The 20182-nt window shown below is 49.0% G+C and overlaps 1 protein-coding gene across 2 annotated transcripts in view; it reads right to left on the bottom strand.

Moving 5' to 3' along the window:
- The window catches only part of ndst1b (N-deacetylase/N-sulfotransferase (heparan glucosaminyl) 1b), a 379285-nt gene that overhangs the window by 298582 nt on the left and 60521 nt on the right, over positions 1-20182 (bottom strand). For both annotated transcript variants that reach the window (XM_085996019.1, XM_085996018.1), the window contains exon 2: positions 8838-8985. The gene's annotated coding sequence lies outside the window, so the exon portion shown is untranslated. The remainder of the gene's footprint in view (positions 1-8837; positions 8986-20182) is intronic.

Here is a 20182-nt window from a genome sequence, read left to right as displayed (position 1 = left end):
GAGGCACTACCTGGCCGGAAAACGATTTACCCTGCTCACTGACCAACGTTCAGTTGCTTTCATGTTTAACAACAAGCAGAGGGGCAAAATCAAAAATGACAAGATCTTGAGGTGGAGAATCGAACTTTCCACCTACAATTACGAGATCTTGTACCGGCCCGGGAAGCTCAATGAACCCCCGGATGCGCTATCGCGTGGCACCTGCGCCAGCGCGATCGATAGACTGCGGGCCCTCCACAATGACGTCTGCCACCCGGGGGTCACCAGGTTCTTCCACTTCATCAAGGCCCGCAACCTGCCTTACTCTATTAAGGAGGTCAGGACCATGACCAGGAACTGCCAAGTCTGCGCTGAGTGCAAACCGCACTTTTATAGACCAGACAGGGCCCACCTGATAAAAGCCACTCGCCCCTTCGAGCGCCTGAGCGTCGATTTTAAAGGGCCTCTCCCCTCCTCCGACCGCAATGTGTACTTCCTCATTATTGATGAGTACTCCCGTTTCCCGTTCGCCATCCCCTGCCCGGACATGACCAGTGCCACGGTCATTAAATGTCTGAACGACCTCTTCACCCTGTTCGGTTTCCCCAGCTATATCCATAGCGACCGGGGCTCATCGTTTATGAGCGACGAACTCCGTCAGTACCTGCTAACTAGGGGTATTGCCACAAGCAGGACCACCAGTTACAACCCCCGGGGGAACGGACAGGTGGAAAGAGAAAATGCGACAGTTTGGAAGGCCGCCCTGCTAGCCTTAAAGTCTAGGGGCCTTCCAACCTCCCGCTGGCAGGATGTGCTCCCCGATGCGCTCCACTCTATTCGGTCACTGCTCTGCACTGCCACTAACGCCACCCCTCATGAGAAAATGTTTGTCTTCCCAAGGAAGTCCACATCGGGGACATCGCTACCGCCATGGCTGACGTCCCCAGGGCCGGTCCTAATGAGAAGGCACGTGAGGACCCATAAAACGGACCCCCTGGTCGAGAGGGTCGACCTCCTCCACGCCAACCCCCAGTATGCTTACATTGCGTACCCGGACGGGCGGGAGGACACAGTCTCCATAAGAGACCTTGCACCCTCGGGGGCCGCAGTAACCCACTACTCACTACCACCACCCCCCACGATCCGATATCCAGCCCCAGCAGACGGCAGGCCTGGACCCCGCGACCCGCTCGACATCTACGAGGACGACACGCCTGTGCCACAGCCCACGCAGGACTCGACGCCGGAAGCTCCACTACCCCTGCCGTCGCCACGCCGATCACAGCGGCAGACAAGACCTCCGGAGAGACTCCAATACACTAACTTTTAATACACTTCACCCCGCCGGACTCAATTTTAAACAAGGGGTGAATGTGGTAAACCACTGTTTGTATTCCACTGTGTACATGCCTGGACATGCCTCGGCTGACTCCTCCCACAAGTCCTAGTATAAAGGTGACTGCTCCCCAGCCCTTTGTATTTCTGGACCGGTCGACCACTCGAGGCAGACTTTCATTCTTTTGTTAATAAAAGCCTTTAGTTACTCTCTTAACTCTCAGTCTTTTATGAGTAATTGATAGCGCATCACTATCCAAACCCGTCATAATCTTGTACACCTCTATCAAATCACCCCTCAACCTCCTTTGCTCTAATGAAAAAAAATCCAGCTTCTCCAACTTGTCCTTGTAGCTATGATCCCCCATCCCCGGAACCTTTACTTGCTCCGAGAAGGTGGTGGTGGGCATTCCTCCTGAACCGCTGTGATGAAGGTACTCCCCAGTGCTGCCGGGTAAAGAGCAATGTTCCCTTTAAGTTGCGCGGTCACGCAGCTCACAGCAAATCCCGCACAGCCGGCAGACCGGCTTTGAAATAGGGAAAACCGTGCACGCTTGGTATTTTGAAAGGGCTGCGCGGCCCTACCCAAAAAGAAAAATTACGGGGAACATTGGTTGGGGATGGAGGCTCTGGGGTACATGGGGAATGGTGTGGGCGGGGTGGTCCAGCATTTCTGCAGAGCCGGGAGCAGCAGCAATGTGGTGAGTGGGAGCGGCCCCGAGAGAGGAGCAGTCAGTAAAGGGGCGAGTGGGAGCGGCCCCGAGAGAGGAGCAGCCAGTAAAGGGGCGAGTGGGAGCGGCACTGAGGGAGGAGCAGCCAGTAAAGGGGCGAGTGGGAGCGGCCCCGAGAGAGGAGCAGTCAGTAAAGGGGCGAGTGGGAGCGACACTGAGGGAGGAGCAGTCAGTAAAGGGGTGAGTGGGAGCGACACTGAGGGAGGAGCAGTCAATAAAGGGGCGAGTGGGAGCGACACAGAGAGGAGCAGTCAGTAAAGGGGCGAGTGGGAGCGGCACTGAGGGAGGAGCAGTCAGTAAAGGGGCGAGTGGGAGCGGCACTGAGGGAGGAGCAGTCAGTAAAGGGGCGAGTGGGAGTGACACTGAGGGAGGAGCAGTCAGTAAAGGAGCGAGTGGGAGCGACACTGAGGGAGGAGCAGTCAGTAAAGGGGCGAGTGGGAGCGACACTGAGGGAGGAGCAGTCAGTAAAGGGGCGAGTGGGAGAGACACTGAGGGAGGAGCAGTCAGTAAAGGGGCGAGTGGGAGTGACACTGAGGGAGAAGCAGTCAGTAAAGGGCTGAGTGGGAGCGACACTGAGGGAGGAGCAGTCAGTAAAGGGGTGAGTGGGAGCGACACTGAGGGAGGAGCAGTCAGTAAAGGGGCGAGTGGGAGTGACACTGAGGGAGGAGCAGTCAGTAAAGGGGCGAGTGGGAGAGACACAGAGAGGAGCAGTCAGTAAAGGGGCGAGTGGGAGTGACACTGAGGGAGGAGCAGTCAGTAAAGGGGCGAGTGGGAGTGACACTGAGGGAGGAGCAGTCAGTGAAGGGGCGAGTGGGAGTGACACTGAGGGAGGAGCAGTCAGTAAAGGGGTGAGTGGGAGTGACACTGAGGGAGGAGCAGTCAGTAAAGGGGCGAGTGGGAGCGGCACTGAGGGAGGAGCAGTCAGTAAAGGGGCGAGTGGGAGCGGCACTGAGGGAGGAGCAGTAAGTAAAGGGGCGAGGGAAACCTTTGGATTTTACTGCGAGTAAATAGTGAAAGATTGCACCCACTGGTGGGCAAATGGGGAATAAGGGTCGGAGACCGAGGATTCTCACTGGAAGCACCAAGAGAGATGGGAGAAGGAAGGTCTTTGCACTGAGTGTTAGCAGACCTTGGAAAGCTTCAAAAAAAGTGGCTACTGAGGCAGAAACTAGAACATCATTTAAAAAAGAATGGGATAAGATTTGATAGGGAGAGCGATGGAGCCTGTTAAAAATGGGATTGACTGGAGCGTCTCACCGCACTTTGTGCAGTGCAGGGTGATTCTGGCTGTAGTTTCAGGGCGAGTATCAGTGGGTTATAGGATTACTACTAATTACAGGTAGGAAAGAGGGACGTTACACGTATTACTACCAATTACATATACACTATCAGTGAGTTATTATATTACTGTTGGTTATGGCAGGAATCTGAGTGTTACCAGTATTACTATCCATGCAAGTTCAGTGAGTTACTATTAGTTACTGGTGGAATCAAAGTTCCGCCAACCTCTGCTTTCCCCTCTGCAAATCGCTCCTCCACCTTCAGTTTCCCCTCTTCCCCTCCCTTGGATTTCCCCCCTTCATCAGCTTGTGGGTGGCCTCCTGATTCTCAGAACTTCTCGCACAACAGCGGATCCTGTCAAAGGCTAGAGACATCGAAGCGGGATAATGCACCATTGAAATAGAGGATGTAATTTGTAACTTTGGTTAAGGGCGGAAACCGGATTGGAGAGATTCAAATGTGGAATTGCACGGATTTTGGAGGTGACATTCAAGGGCCTTGGCGAGGAAAGGGAGATTGGAGATGGGGCGGTAGATTGCAAGGACAGATGGGGTCGATGGTGGGATTTTTGAGGAAGGGTTGATGACAGTGTTTTCAAAGGGAGGGGAACAGTACCTGAGCAAAGGAAACCATTTACAATGTCAACTAGCATGGGGGCCAGGAATAGAAGTTGGATGGTTAGTAAGAACATAAGAAATAGGAGCAGGAATAGGCCACTTGGCCCCTCGAGCCTGCTCCGCCATTCAATAAGATCATGGCTGATCTTGGGCTCAAAGCCACTTCCCCACCCGCTCCCCATAACCCTTCACTCCCTTATCTTGCAAAAATCTGTCTATCTCCACCTTAAATGTATTTAATGACCCAGCCTCCACGGCTCTCTGGGGCAGAGAATTCCACAGATTTACGACCCTCTGAGAGAAGAAATTCCTCCTCATCTCAGTTCTAAAAGGGTGACCCTTTATTCTGAAACTGTGCCCCCGAGTTCTAGATTTCCCCACGAGGGGAAACATCCTCTCTGCATCTACCCTGTCGAGCCCCCTCAGTATCTTTTATGTTTCAATAAGATCACCTCTCATTCTTCTAAATTCCAATGAGTATAGGCCCAACCTGCTCAACCTTTCCTCATAAGTCAACCCCCTCATCTCTGGAATTGACCTAGTGAATCGTCTCTGAACTGCCTCCAATGCAAGTATATCCTTCCTTAAACAAGGAGACCAAAACTGTACGCAGTACTCCAGGTGTGGTCTCACCAATACCCTGTACAGTTGTAGCCGGACTGCCCTGCTTTTATACTCCAACCCCCTTGCAATAAAGGCCAACATTCCATTTGCTTTTTTGATTACTTGCTGTACCTGCATGCTAACTTTTTGTGTTTCATGCACAAGGACCCTCCAGGTCCCTCTGAACTGTAGCATTTAAATAATAATTTTATTTTTTATTTTTCCCACCAAAGTGGATAACCTCGCCCTTTCCCACATTATACTCCATCTGCCAAATGTTTGCCCACTCACTTAGCCTGCCTATATCCCTTTGCAGGTTCTTTGAGTCCTCTGCGCAACTTGCTTTCCCACCCATCTTTGTATCACCCGCAAACTTGGCTACATTACACTCGGTCCCTTCATCCAAGTCATTAATGTAGATTGTAAATAGTTGAGGCCCCAGCACCGATCCCTGTGGCACCCCACCAGTTACTGTTTGCCAACCGGAAAATGACCCATTTATCCCGACTCTCTACTTTCTGTGAGTTAGCCAATTCTCTATCCATGCTAATATATTACCCCCAACTCGGTGAGTAGTTTAGGAGGAATGGGATCGAGAGAGCAGACGGTGAGTCTCATGAACAAGATGAGCTTGGAGAGGACATAACGGGAGATGAAAAAGAAAAGCATGAAAGACTTGCATTTCTATAGCACCTTTCACATTCTTAGGCTATCCCAAAGCATTTTACAGCCAATGAAGTACTTTTGAAGGGTAGTCACTGTTGCAATGTAGGAAACGCGGCAGCCAATTTGCACACAGCAAGCTCCCACAACAACAGCAATGTGATAATGACCAGATAATCTGTTTAAGTGATGTTGATTGAGGGATAAATATTGGCCCCAGAACACTGGGGCGAACTCCCCTGGACTTCTTCGAAATAGTGGCTGTGGGATCTTTTGCGTCCACCTGAGAGAGAGCAGACGTGGCCTTAGTTTAACGCCTCACCTGAAAGGCAGCAGCTCCGACAGTGCAGTGCTCCCTCAGTACTGCCCCTCCGACAGTGCAGCGCTCCCTCAGTACTGCCCCTCCGACAGTGCAGCGCTCCCTCAGTACTGCCCCTCCGACAGTGCAGCACTCCCTCAGTACTGCACTGGAGTGTCAGCCTGGATTTTTGTGCTCAAGTCTCTGGAGTGGGACTTGAACCCACAACCTTCTGACTCAGAGGCGACAGAGAGAGACTGCTGCCCCACTGAGCCACGCCTCAGAAAACCGAACGCTGGGGGTAAGGTTTTGTTTGGCAGGCAAGGAGAAAGGAGTCTGAAAAATAGCTGAGCGGATGGTCTCAATCCTAAAGACAAAGAAATCCATAAGCTGCTCACTTGTATTTGGAAGTCCAAGTGGAGATCACAGATCACAGAAACCCCACAGTGCAGATAGAGGCCATTTCGGCCCATCGAGCCTGCACTGACACATATCCCACCCGATCCCCGTAACCCCTACACCAACACATATCCCACCCTATCCCCGTAACCCCGCGTATTTAATCCCCCTAACACTAAGGGTCAATTTATCATGGCCAATCAACCTAACCCGCACATCTTTGGACTGTGGGAGGAAACCGGAGCACCCGGAGGAAACCCACGCAAACACGGGGAGAATGTGCAAACTCCACACAGACAGTCACCCGAGGCCGGATTTGAACCCGGGTCCCTGGCGCTGGGAGGCAACAGTGCTAACCACTATGCCACCGTGGGTAGGGAGAGAGGGTTTAAGGAGATGAGCAATTCTAAACATGTTAATGCTTTTAGGCAAGGAGGCAAAATTCAATCCAATTGCGATTCAGCGACACCAGCTGCAAGTAGATGTGTGTGGGTGTCATTTAAGGATAGGAGTGATCTTGGCTATAATAATTATTAGCTGTGGAAGACAGACTGTTCAAGTGCTCTCGACACTGGTCGCTCCCACCCTTCACAAACCAGCTAATTCAGAACCCTGCAGCCGGATTCCTTTCCCACACAAAATACCAGATACCTTGTCCTCGCCCAGCCCACTGTGTCCCAGCAAATTGATTTCTAATCCCTCTGCACTCTGGTTTTATTCTATTTGGGAAATATTCTCTGAATCACACACAAATCTTTGAAGGTGGCAGGACAAGTTAATCAGGTTGTTAAAAAAATTTACGGGATCCCTGGCTTTATAAACAGAGGCATAGGACTGGATTTTCATTGAGGAGTCGGGTAGGAGGCGGGACTACAACTTTCGGGGTTGTAGTCCCGCCTCCATCGAGTTGTGGCCAACCCATGCGATTTTCCCTTGATTGACCTTGTCGAGCCCGCCCAGTGGGCTCAGCAGGCCAATTAACGGCCACCCGGCAACAGGTGACGTCACAGATTGACATTTCATCTGTCAAGAGCTTTTGACAGATGAAATATCAGCGTTCGACAGCTGTTTGAAGCTGTCAAACACTGACAATCTGTACTCCAAGTTAATTCCTTCCTGTCAGGATGATTCAGAGATCTCTCCAGAACAGAAAGCTGAATGCTGGAACTTTTGACAGCTCGTGGCCATTCTGCTTTCTGTGCCGGTGAGATGAGGGACTCCCGAGACCGGAGGGAAGGAAGGCTGTAAAGGTAAGTAAAATTTCTTTAAACACTTTACACACACCAAACACACTTACCTCTTCACTCATGCACCCATCACTCACCTGAACACCGGACATCTCGACCCCTCCAAGCCCTTCATCCCAACGGCCCGCCTCGCTAACTTGGCGTGGTTTGGAGCCATCGGGAATCCCACATTTCACCAATAAAAATAGGGATTAGGCTAAAAATTGCCTGTTAACTACCTGTTAATGGGCAATTAATTGGCACTAATCCCCTTCCCGCCTCGAGGAGGCAGGTCCCAGTGCGGGGCGGGTATCCGCCTCCTTTGAAACTGGCATGGAGGCGGGTTGGGGGCGGGATGGGTTCGTGTCCCCCCCGATTTCGGAATTTTAACCCCCCACACGCCTCCAATCCCGCCTCCACGGCCCAATGAAAATCTTGCCCAAAGAGTACAAAAGCAAGAATGTTACGTTAAACTTTTATAGAACACTGGTTCGGTCTCAGCTGGAGTATTGTGTCCAATTACAGAGCCCTCATCCTCCACCCTCAACTCCCAGACTCCCTCTTCCCTAATCCCCAGTCCGCTGTCAGTCTCTCATCTCCCATTCCGAGCCCCAATCCCCCGACCCCGTTTCTGGTCAACCTTCAGCGGGCACGGCTTCTGGCGGTGGATGGGAGTGATGTCACTGTGCCGGAGGTGTCTTTGCGTCGACAGCTGGTAACGTCACAGAAAGGGGGGAGGGGAGGGGGTGGGGTGCTGCTGCGGCAAATTTAAAGGGTGGCGTCCGTTTTCCCGGGCTGGAAGCAGCAGTACCTGGGAGATTCATGTCACCTTCTGGGAGGGTCGGCAACCCTAATTGTGCTCGTCCCACCATTGGCAGCCGTCCCTTTCAGTTGGCATGGGGGCTAGCTCCAGAATTCCCCAGCCTCCCTCGCGTTTAAAGCCCTTCCTAAAACCCATCTCCCTTGACCAAACTTTCCTTCCCCCCTCTGAACATCTCCCTCAATGGCTGGGCTCCAGTTACTTCCGATTAGCTCTCTGTGAAGCGCAGTGGGAAGTTTTTCTACGTGAAAGGTGCTATCCGCCATGGCTCAGTGGGTAGCGCTCTCTCTCTCTCGCCTCAGTCAGAAGGTTGTGGGTTCACAGTCCCACTCCACAGACTTCAGCACAAAAATCTAGGCTGACACTCCAGTGCAGTGCTGAGGGAGCGCCGCACTGTCGGAGGTGCCGTCTTTCGGATGAGCTGTGGACTTAAAGGATCCCATGGCACTATTTCAAAGAGGAGGAGCAGGGGGAGTTCTCCCCGGTGTCCTGGGGCCAATATTTATCCTTCGGCCAACATCACAAACAGATTATCCGGTCATTATCACATTGCTGTTTGTGGGAGCTTGCTGTGCGCAAATTGGTTGCCGGGTTTCCTACATTACAACAGTGACCACACTTCGGAAAGTGCTTCATTGGCTGTAAAGTGCTTTGAGACGTCCGGTGGTTGTGAAAGGCGCTGGAGAAATCAAGACTTTCTTTCTAAATGCAAACTGTTGTCACTGGCTTTGAGCTGCATGTACCGAGCACAAATCACCAGAAACGCGTGAATATCACCGTGAATCACAGCAACGCCCGAGTCGTAAAATGGAGGAGCCATGTTCCAAAAGAAACTTTCTTCATTTAAACTTGGGAACGAATGGGATAATGACTTGCTCTACTTACTAGTAGCGGTGCTCGCTGGCCCATGTTGTCTCTGGTCGGAGTAAAGCAGCATTTGTCCCCTGGCACGCTTTGCACCGCTTCACATGGTCTTCTGCTTAGATCGTCAGGGCTGGAGGCATCTTTTAATCACAGCCCGGGGACGCTCCACCTACACACCGAGAAAGATTGTCATGTTACGGACACATGGCTGGAAAATGGATTGCATTGTAGAGTCATAGAGTTATACAGCACAGAAAGAGGCCCTTCGGCCATCGCGTCTGCGCCGGCCATCAAGCCCTGTCTAATCTAATCCCATTTTCCAGCATTTGGTCCATAGCCTTGTATGCAATGGCATTTCAAGTGCTCATCCAAATGCTTCTTGAATGTTGTGAGGGTTCCTGCCTCTACCACCCTTTCAGGCAGTGAGTTCCAGATTCCAACCACCCTCTGGGTGAAAAAGTTCCTCCTCAAATCCCCTCTAAACCTCCTGCCCCTTACCTTGAATCTATGCCCCCTTGTTATTGACCCCCCTACTAAGGGGAAAAGTTCCTCTTTATCTACCCTATCTATGCCCCTCATCATTTTGTACACCTCAATCAGGTCCCCCCTCAGCCTCCTTTGCTCCAAGGAAAACAACCCCAGCCTGTTTAGTCTTTCTTCATAGCTGAGGCGCTCCATCCCAGGTAACATCCTGGTGAATCTTCTCTGCACCCTCTCCAAAGCAATCACATCCTTCCTATAGTGTGGCGACCAGAACTGCACACAGTACTCCAGCTGTGGCCTCACCAGCGTTTTGTACAGCTCCATCATAACCTCCCTGCTCTTATATTCTATGCCTCGGCTAATGAAGGCAAGTATCCCATATGCCTTTTTAACCACCTTATCTACCTGTTCCGCTGCCTTCAGGGATCTATGTACATGTACACCAAGGTCCCTCTGACCCTCTGTACTTCCTAGGGTCCTACCACTCATTGTGTATTCCCTTGCCTTATTTGTCCGTCCAAAATGCATCACCTCGCACTTTTCAGGGTTAAATTCCATTTGCCACTTTTCCGCCCATCTGACCAACCCGTTTATATCGTCCTGTAGCCTGAGGCTTCCCTCCTCGCAATTTACCACCCCACCAAAGGCCTCTACTGCCTTCTTTGGTAGAGAATTCCACAGGTTCACCACTCTCTGGGTGAAGAAATTCCTCCTCATCTCTGTCCTAAATGGCTTACCCCTTATCCTTAGACTGTGACCCCTGGGTCTGGACTCCCCGACCATCAGGAACATCCTTCCAGCATCTAGTCTGTCTAGTCCTGTTAGAATTTTATAAGTTTCGATGAGATCCCCTCTCATTCTTCTAAACTCCAGCAGGTCCAAGCCCAATTGACCCAATCTCTCCTCATACGTCATTCCTGCCATCCCAAGTATCAGCCTGGTGAATCTTCGCTGCACTCCTTCCATGGCAAGAACATCCTTCCTCAGATAAGGCGACCAAAACTGCAGACAATACTCCAGATGTGGTCTCACCAAGGCCCTGTACAACTGCAGCAAGACATCCTTGTTCCTGTACTCAAACCCTCGGAAAAAGAGCCGTTTATTCCAACTCTTTGCTTTCTGTCTGCCAACCAGTGCTCTATCCAAGTCAATACCTTACCCCCAATCCCATGTGCCTTAATTTTACACGCTAATCTCTTATGCGGGGCCTTATCGAAAGCCTTTTGAAATTCCAAATACACCACATCCACTGGTTCTCCCTTATCTATTTTACCAGTTACATCCTCAAAAAATTCCAGTAGATTAGTCAAGCACAATTTACCTTTTGTAAATCCATGTCGACTTTGTCCAATCCGGTCACTTTTTTCCAAGTGCTCTGCTATTACATCCTTTATGATGGACTCTAGCATTTTCCCCAGTACCAATGTCAGGCTTACCGGTCTGTAATTCCCCGTTTTCTCTCTACCACCCTTTTTGAACAGTGGGGTAACATTAGCTACCTGCCAATCCATGGGTACTGTTCCAGAGTCTATCGAATTTTGGAAGATGACCCGCAATGCATCTACTATATCTAGGGCCACTTCCTTAAGTACCCTAGGATGTAGGTTATCAGGCCCTGGGGATTTATCGGCCCTCAATCCCATCAATTTCCCAAACACCATTTCCCTACAAATACTGATTTCTATCAGTTCCTCCCTGTCATTAGACCCTATGTTCCCCGGCATCTCTGGGAGGTTATTTGTGTCCTCCTTTGTGAAGACAGAACCAAAGTATGAATTTAGTTGGTCTGCCATTTCTTTGTTCCCCATTATAAAGTCCCTTGATTCTGACTGCAAGGGACCTACGCTTGACTTCACCAATCTTTTTCTCTTCACATATCTATAAAAGCTTTTACAGTCAGTTTTTATGTTCCCTGCAAGCTTACTCTCATACTCTATTTCCCCCCTCTTAATTAATCCCTTTGTCCTCCTTTGTTGAATCCTAAACTGCTCCCAATCCTCAGGTTTACTGTTTTTTCTGGCCAAATTATATGTCCTCTCCTTGGATCTTATGCTATCCCTAATCTCCCTTGTTAGCCACCTTTTTTGTTTTATTTTTATGCCAAATTGGGATGAACAAATTCTGTAGTTCATCCATGCGATCTTTGAATGTTTGCCATTGCCTATCCACCGTCAACCCTTTGAGTGTCATTCCCCAATCAATCCTACCCAACTCGTACCTCATACCATCGTAGTCCCCTTTATTTAAATTCAGGACCCTAGTCTGAGTCAACTATTTTACTCTCCATCTTAATGAAGAATTCTATCATATTGGCCCAGTAATTCCGGGCCCAACGCGTGAGTAAGGACGGGGTACTCACGCGTGTGCCCGGAAGAATTGCCGGTTTTCAGCATGCACAGCGCATGCGCTGAAAACGGGCATTTCCTGTCCTCTGACCCAAGGGGTTAAGAGGCTGAACGCGTGCACGGTATCGGGCAGCGCGTGCGATTTGGATTTCCTCTATTTTTTTTTAAAGAGAGTTGCTCGTGTGTAAAGGCCTCCGGTATTTACGCATTGAAAAACCACACATAAGTACTTCGTTTTTCAGGTAAGTGGTCTATTAATATAATTGAGAAAAAAAATTTCCACAGGTTTGTTATTTTTAAAGAATTTACAGGAAGGTAAGTTTAGTTTTAGCCCCGATTTTTTATATAATTTTTTTTTTCAAATTTTAAAATTATTGTTTAAAATAGTTTTTCCAGAGTTCTTTATGGTTCATTTAAGTAGTGCAATGTTTTTTTTAATTTTCTTTCAGGTTTAAGTAGTGTTTTGGGGCCAGGAGTTTTCATGAGTTTGACAGCTCTTACTGTCAAACTCATGAATGAACTTTTGCAACCTCCCATTGGTTGCCCTGTGCTCACGTGATCCCAGCCGGCTCATCGCACTAAGTACGCCACTGGGTCATGCACGCACAGCGCGGCAGGACCTCAAGCGGGCCAGAGCGAGGAAATGCAATGCGGGCCAGAATTAAAATGTCAGCGCGCCGGGTAAGTGAACATCGGGGGCTTGCACGCGCGGCAAGCTCCCGATCCTAATTTCAGGGCCATTATGATCGCTCTGACCCAAGGGGCCTCGCACAAGATTGCTAATTAATCCTCTCTCATTACATAATACCCAGTCTAAGGTGGCCTGATCTCTAGTTGGTTCCTCGACATATTGGTCCAGGAAACCATCCCGTATACACTCCAGGAATTCCTCCTCCACAGTATTGTTACTAATTTGGTTAGCCCAATCTATATGTAGATTAAAGTCACCCATGATAACTGCAGTGCCCTTACTGCACGCTTCTCTAATTTCCCGTTTAATGTCATCCACAACCTCCGCATTACTGTTTGGGGGTCTATATACCACTCCCACTAACGTTTTCTGCCCCGTGGTATTTTTCAGTTCTACCCATACAGATTCCACATCATCAGAGCTGATATCCTTCCTTTCAATTGTGTTAATCCCCTCTTTAACCAGCAATGCTACCCCACCTCCTTTTCGCCTATCTTTCCTAAATATTGAATACCCCGGGATATTGAGTTCCCAGCCTTGGCCACCCTGGAGCCATGTTTCCGTAATCCCAATCGTATCATATTCGTTTACCTCTATTTGCGCAGCTAATTCATCCACCTTATTACGAATGCTGATACCTGGGATGGCAGGAATGACGTATGAGGAGAGATTTGGTCGATTGGGCTTATCCTCGCTGGAGTTTAGAAGAATGAGGGGGGATCTCATTGAAACTTATAAAATTCTGACAGGACTGGACAGACTAGATGCAGGAAGGATGTTCCCGATGGCAGGGGAGTCCAGAACCAGGGGTCACAGTCGAAGGATAATGGGTAGGCCATTTAGGACAGAGATGAGGAGGAATTTCTTTACTCAGAGAGTGGTGAACCTGTGGAATTCGCTACCACAGAAGGCAGTAGAGGCCAATTCATTAAATATATTCAAGAAGGAGTTGGATATATTTCTTAAGGCTAAAGGGATCAAGGGATATGGGGAGAAAGCAGGGACAGGGTACTGAATGTGGATGATCAGCCATGATCTCATTGAATGGCGGAGCAGGCTAGAGGGGCCGAATGGCCTACTCCTGCTCCATTCTTCTATGTTTCTATGATAAAAAGACAGACTTGCATTTCTACAGTGCCTTCCACAACCTCAGGACGTCCCAAGGCTCTTTACAGCCAATGAAGTACTTTTGAAGTGTAGTCACTGTTGTAATGCAGGAAACGTGGCAGCCAATTTGCACACAGCAAGCTCCCACAAACAGCAATGTGATAATGCCCAGATCATCTGGTTTTTGTTGTTGATTGAGGGATAAATATTAGCCTTAGGGCACCGGGAATAACTTCCCTGCTCCTCTTCGAAATAGCATCGTGGGTTCTTTTACATCCCCGAGAGAGCAGACAGGGCCTCGGTTTAACGTCTCATCCGAAAGACGGCACCTCCGACAGTGCAGCACTCCCTCAGCACTGCACTGCGAGTATCAGCCTCGATTTCTATGCTCAAGTCTCTGGAGTGGGACTTGAACTCACTCTTTCTTATACTAACCTGTGAATTAACAAACAGAGCAATGATTGAGGGAATGAAGGAATTGGATTATGAGGAGCGAAGATGTAAATTGGGCATGGTTCTCACTGGAAGAGAGAAGGATAAGCAATGATATGATTGCTCTTTTTAGGATTCTACAGAGACTAGATAATGTCGACCATAACAAGCTGTTTCACCCTGTCCAGAACAGTAGAACCAGAGGACATGGCTTGAAGGGGGTAAATACAAAACAAATCTGTGGAAACATTATTTCAGTGAGTGAGTGGTCAATCGATGGAACAGTATCCCTAGGGAGATGCATGAAGCAGAGAGCGTTGATCCATTCAAATGCAAATTAGTTCGCTTTCTTTCAGAAATTAATAACTTGTGCCACAGTATCTGAGTAATTTGAGACATGACATATGGTGAGTGTAGTGTGCTCAGGAGGAACAGCTGACTTTGGACCTGTGGTTCCCAAAGTTCTCCACCAGTGGGTTTTTCCTCGCCTCATGCCTGGATCTACTGTAGATTAGCTGATAGAGATTGATTGCTATGATTAGGCAACAACTCCATTAGCGTTGTATCAGGCGACTGCCAGGATGGTAGAACCCGAACTAGATGGACCCTGATCTTTTTTTGTCGAGCAATTCCTGTGTTCTTGTGCCAGCATAGCCCAGTGACCTACACGTAGACATGATCTAGTCACACAGCCTGTTTTACATAGCACTAGTGACAGCGTTCTGCCAACAACACAGACACTGAACTCAAAGAGCATGTAAATCTGCTTTATAGCCAGTTAGTGTCATATCATCAAATTGCCAGTGCTGCTGTTTGGATTATTTCCTTCTGGATATAAAATTTAAACCAACTTTACAAAGTCTGGATAAAATGCTCTTCCTGTTTCATCGGGAGAATGTATTTGGGCAACGTCCTACGTATGAGAGTGCAAATCAAAGTAAAATTTAGGGGAATCCAGGTTACAATGTTGGACTGAGTAAGAAATTGAATAAAAAAAGGAACCAGATTGACAGGAGTAGAGTTAAAATGGGGAAGAGATGTCGAGTATCACAGGGACCAGTGCTTGGATCCCAATTGTGTGTTTTTAAAACTATATAAACAAAACATCTGGGCAGAAAAACTATTCGTAAACTTGTTAATTTGCAGCCAACACTATAAATAGTTCTTTTTAATATTCGTTCATGGGATGCGGACGTCGCTGGCAAGGCCAGCATTTATTGCCCATCCCTAGTTGCCCTTGAGAAGGTGGTGGTGAGCTGCTTTCTTGAACCGCTGCAGTCCGTGTGTTGAAGGTGCTCCCACAGTGCTGTTTGGGAGGGAGTTCCAGGATTTTGACCCAGCGACGATGAAGGATCGGCGATATACTTCCAAGCCAGGATGGTGTGTGACTTGGAGGGGTACTTGGAGGTGGTGGTGTTCCCACGCGCCTGCTGCCCTTGTCCTTCTAGGTGGTAGAGGTCGCGGGTTTGGGAGGTTCTGCCGAAGAAGCCTTGGCGAGTTGTTGCAGTGCATCTTGTAGATGGTACACACTGCAGCCACGGTACGCCGGTGGTGGAGGGAGTGAATGTTTAAGGTGGTGGATGGGGTGCCAATCAAGTGGGCTGCTTTGCCTTGGATGCTGTCGAGCTTCTTGAGTGTTGTTGGAGCTACACTCATCCAGGCAAGTGGAGAGTATTCCCTCACACTCCTGACTTGTCTTTCTGATGAGACATTAAACCAAGGCCCCGTCTGCTCTCTCCGGTGGACATAAAAGATCCCGTGGCACTATTTCAAAGAAGAGCAGGGGAGTTCTCCCCGGTGTCCTGGCCAATATTTATCCCTTAACCAACATAACAAAAACAGATTATCTGGTCATTATCACATTGCTGTTTGTGGGAGCTTGCTGTGCACAAATTGGCTGCTGCGTTTCCCACATTACAACAGTGACTCCACTTCAAAAAGTACTTCATTGGCTGTAAAGCGCTTTGGGACGTCCGGTGGTCGTGAGAGGTGCTATAGAAATGCAAGTCTTCTTTTCTTCTACTTGTGCCTTGTAGATGGTGGAAAAGCTTTGAGGAATCAGGAGGTGAGGCACTCGCCGCAGAATACCCAGCCTCTGACCCGCTCTTGTTGCCACAGTATTTATGTGGCTGGTCCAGTTAAGTTTCTGGTCAATGGTGACCCCCCAGGATATTGATGGTGGGGGATTCGATGATGGTAATGCCATTGAATGTCAAGGGGCAGTGGTTAGTGTGGTGTATGTAACCGTTCCACCTTTAAGAGAACTATTTTAAGAGATGCACTACTTTATCTTGGCTGCTGTATACTGTAATACCGGTGGTGACCACACCGGTATATAAGTGCTGTGTAATGATTTATTGGGCAGTTCAGCCTGACCTCCGACTAGTAAAGACCTGTTGAATTTACTCTTGTGGTCTGTGTGCAGTGATTCTTATTAACAATAACTAGAACACACAGGCTTAACAGTGGCGACGAGGACGATCTTACCCTGCGGCAGAGATATATCCAAGGCAGTTTAACGGGCGTCGAGAAGAGGCATCCGCCCTCATCATCCTGCTGAGAAAAGACTCGGGTCTGAAGAGCAAGGAAGAATCCTGACACGAAGCCTTCCATCAGCAACAGGCAGTGATCATCCCTTCTATCACGGTGGTGGGTAAGCCGATCAGCGACGAGCAGCAAGTCGGCCACGTTGGCTGTGAAGTAGGGGAGGGAAAAACGGAGGATATAAGGGCGGAGAACTCGACCACGGCCGGGGAAAAGAGCCGGACAGAAGTCGGGGCCAGAGGCGCTGAGACTGGGGCAGCGTAAGGCACGGGAGCCGCGGTGAATGCAAACGCAGCCGGTGTAAAAGACCGGGCTGCAAGCGGGCTGGGAGACGCAACAGCGTCGAGAGAGAGCTCGACCGCGACCGGGGAAAAAGGCCGGGCAGCTACCGAGGCCACGAGGCGTGGGATAAAATTTTTAAAAAACGCGGAGAACTCAGCCGCAGCCGGGGGAAAGGACCGGACTGCAAGAGCGGCTGGGAGGCACGATTTGAGAACCGCTGGGGAGAGCAAACGCAGCAATACGGCAATCGCCATTACAGCCAGCGGGGGGGGGGGGGGGGAGAAAGGCAAACGCGGGAAGCCGCCATTTTCGTAGGCGGGGGAAGAAGACAAGCGCGGGAAACCGCCATTTTGAAAAAAAAAAAAATTCTTTTTGTTTCTCAAGAAGATTGCGAGGATGCCTAAGCGTGGTAACATCAACGATTTCGATCCCGATGTTGAAGATTGGGCCACGTATGTAGAACGCATAGAGATTTATTGTAAGGCAAATAAAATATCAGATGAAGATAAAGCACTAACCTTACTAAACTCAATGGGTGCGAAGACATACGGGCTATTGAAGCATCTTCTATCACCAGCTAAACCGGCGGATCAGGCTTTCGCTAATATTGTTGCTGTCCTGAGGAATCATTTGAACCCCACACCGCTGATGTTAGCAGAACGATTTAAATTTTATGCGAGAACGCAACTGAAAGAGGAAAGCAACGCGGAGTATTTAATTGAACTGTGTAAGCTAGCGAAATACTGTCAGTTTGGGGAAAGACTGACAGGCACTGAGAGACAAATTCGTGTGTGGATTGTCGAAAGAAGGAACACAAAAGCGGCTGCTTGAAGAGAATGATCTTACACTTGATAAGGCTGTCACTATTGCAGCATCGCACGAAGCCGCAGCGAGAGGCACTGCGGAAATGCAGCTGAAGGCAGCGGTACTCAGCGTAGATCAAATGGCTTTGGGTACAGCGAAATGTTATCGTTGTGGAAAGACAACACAGGATCAGAACCAATGCTGGTTTAAAAATCAGGAATGTAGAAAATGTGGCAAGCTTGGTCACATAGCTAAAGTATGCTGGTCAGGAAAGAAGACCAGCAACAAAAAGTCACCGCAGGAAAAGTGCAGAAAGGTACATAAGGTGGCTGAGAAGAGTTCGGATGAACAGAATTCGGATTCAGACTCCAACAGCAAGGAACTGGGTAGTCTGAGAATTCACAATGTGAGTAAGGAAGCTGACCTACAAACTATCTGGGTCACACTTCAGATAGCAGGAGTCCAAGTGAAGATGGAATTGGACACCGGATCGGCGTTGACGGTCATGAATAAGCAAGATTACAAAAGGTTATTCACACATATTCCCCTACGGGATACGGAGATTGTATTGCAGACATACACGGGGCAAAGAGTATACCCCATCGGAAAGATAAAAGTCAAGGTGGTACACAAGGGCAAAGAACACCAAGGAATGGACTTATATGTACTACCTGAGGGAGGTCCACCACTTCTGGGACGGGAGTGGATCAGGAAAATAAATATGGACTGGCACTCCCTAAAAGCAATAACGGTAGATTCCGGAAAAAAAAAAGATGTCAAACCTGAACGATTGTCCAGAATATTGGATGAGGTTAAAGAGGTGTTCCAACAGGGACTGGGAACACAGAGGAATTACGGCAAAAATCAAGATTGCAGAACATGCAAACCCAAAATTTTTCAAAACCTTATGCGATACGACCTGCTGTGGAAGCTGAGCTGGAAGGGCTAGAACGTTCAGGAGTACTGTCTAAGGTGGACTGGAGTGAGTGGGCCACGCCCATTGTTCCCGTCATGAAGCGTTCATCGAGTAACAAGCCAGGGAAACCGGGGAAGGTCCGCATCTGTGGAGACTTCAAGATCACGGTTAATCCGGTGCTTCACACGGTACAATATCCGCTTCCGCGGATTGAGGATATCTTTGCTTCATTGCCTGGTGGGAAACACTTCACCAAGATAGACCTGGCGCAAGCGTACTTACAGATGGAAGTTGAGGAAGAGTCGCGCCAGTATCTCACAATCAACACGCACAGAGGCTTGTATCGATATAATAGGCTGGTTTTTATAGATACATAGATACATAGAAGATAGGAGCAGGAGTAGGCCATTCGGCCCTTCGTGCCTGCTCCGCCATTCGATGAGATCATGGCTGATCCTTTAATTCAGTATCCCGTCCCCGCCTTCTCTCCGTAACCCTTAACCCCTTTTGCCCGTAGAAATATATCTAATTCCCTCTTAAATATATTTAATGAGCTGGCGTACACTGCCCTCTGTGGCAATGAGTTCCACAGGTTCACCACTCTCTGAGTGAAGAAATTCCCCCTCATCTCTGTCCTAAATGGTTTAGCCCTTATCCTTAAATTATGTCCTCTAGTTCTGTTCTCACCCGCCAAGGGAAACATTCCTTCTGCATCCAGTCTGTCTAGACCTGTCAGAATTTTATACACTTCTATGAGGTCCCCTCTCAATCTTCTAAACTCCAGTGTGTACATCCCTAAACTACATAGTCTCTCCTCATAGGTCATTCCCGCCATTCCTGGTATCAGCCTGGTGAATCGCCGCTGCACCCCCTCCATGGCAAGAACATCCTTCCTCAGATGAGGCGACCAAAACTGTACACAGTACTCGAGGTGTGGTCTCACCAGTGCCCTGTACAGCTGCAGCAAGGTATCCCTGTTCCTGTATTCTAACCCTTTTGCTATGAAGGCCAGCATACCGTTTGCCTTCTTGACCGCCTGTTGCACCTGCATGCTCGCCTTCAGTGACTGGTGTACAAGAACACCCAGGTCTCTCTGTACTTCCCCCTCTCCCAATCTATTGCCATTTAAATAATAATTTGCCCTCCCGTTCCTGCACCCAAGGTGGATAACTTCGCACTTGTCCACATTATAGTGCATCTGCCATTTATCCGCCCAATCGCCCAGTCTGTCCAAATCGCTCTGGAGCTTCCTGGTCTCTTCCTCTGAGCCCACCCCCCCTCCTAGTTTAGTGTCGTCTGCAAATTTGGAAATGCTGCATCCGACTCCCTGATCCAGGTCATTAATGTAAATTGTGAACAGCTGGGGGCCCAGGACAGATCCCTGTGGTACCCCACTTGTTACTGCCTGCCATTCAGAAAATGAGCCGTTTATTCCAACTCTCTGTTTTCTATCTGACAGCCAGTTCCCTATCCACGCCAAAACTTTCCCCTTTATCCCATGAGCCTCAATTTTCCATGCTAATCTTTTATGTGGGACCTTATCGAAGGCCTTTTGGAAGTCCAGGTACACCACATCTACTGGCTCTCCCCCATCTATTCTACCAGTTACTCCCTCAAAAAATTCCAATAGATTAGTCAAGCACGATTTACCCTTTGTAAATCCATGTTGACTCTGTCCTATCCTGTCCCCATTTGCTAAGTGCTCCGCTATTTCATCCTTAATGATGGACTCCAGCATTTTGCCCACAACTGATGTAAGGCT

Source organism: Somniosus microcephalus, chromosome 8 (assembly GCF_052327205.1).
Source record: "Somniosus microcephalus isolate GS21.2 chromosome 8, FLI_Smic_1.0, whole genome shotgun sequence".
Classification (NCBI taxonomy): domain Eukaryota; kingdom Metazoa; phylum Chordata; class Chondrichthyes; order Squaliformes; family Somniosidae; genus Somniosus; species Somniosus microcephalus.
Note: the sequence above shows the minus strand (reverse complement) of the source record. Positions and strands in the feature narration are given on the sequence as shown.